Raw genomic sequence first — 527 nt, forward strand, 5'->3', positions numbered from 1 at the left:
CCCAAATTTTCACCTGAACCTCCCAAATTTTCACCTGAACCTCCCAAATTTTCACTTGAACCTCCCAAATTTTCACCTGAACCTCCCAAATTTTCACCTGAACCCCTCAAATTTTCACCTGAACCCCTCAAATTTGCACCTGAATCCCCCAAATTTGCACCTGAGCCCCCTAAATTTGCACCTGAACCCCCAAATCGCCCCCCGGGCCCCCAAATCCCCCCCGGAGCGGCGGCCCCGCGGTTGTTCCCGGGTGCTGCGGGCACTCTCAGCCCCCCGAGGGTCCCCCTGGGCCGTTCCCCCGGGATTTCTCCCCCCGTTCCCCTCCCCCGGCACCGAAATTTGGGTTTTTCTCTCCTCTGGCCGCTCCCGGAGGTTCCCCCGGCTCCGTTTCGGCTCCGTTCCCGAGGCGCTGCCCCCGCCGGAGCCCGAGAGGGGCCGGGCCGTGCCGGGGGGCGGCTCCAGCCCGGTACCGGCGCGGGGGGAGCTCCGAGCCCGCCCCGCCGGAGCCTGCGCGGGGCCGCGGCCGT

This window comes from Malurus melanocephalus, unplaced genomic scaffold (genome assembly GCF_030028575.1).
Source record: "Malurus melanocephalus ecotype Western Australia unplaced genomic scaffold, MMel_1.1 scaffold_876, whole genome shotgun sequence".
Classification (NCBI taxonomy): domain Eukaryota; kingdom Metazoa; phylum Chordata; class Aves; order Passeriformes; family Maluridae; genus Malurus; species Malurus melanocephalus.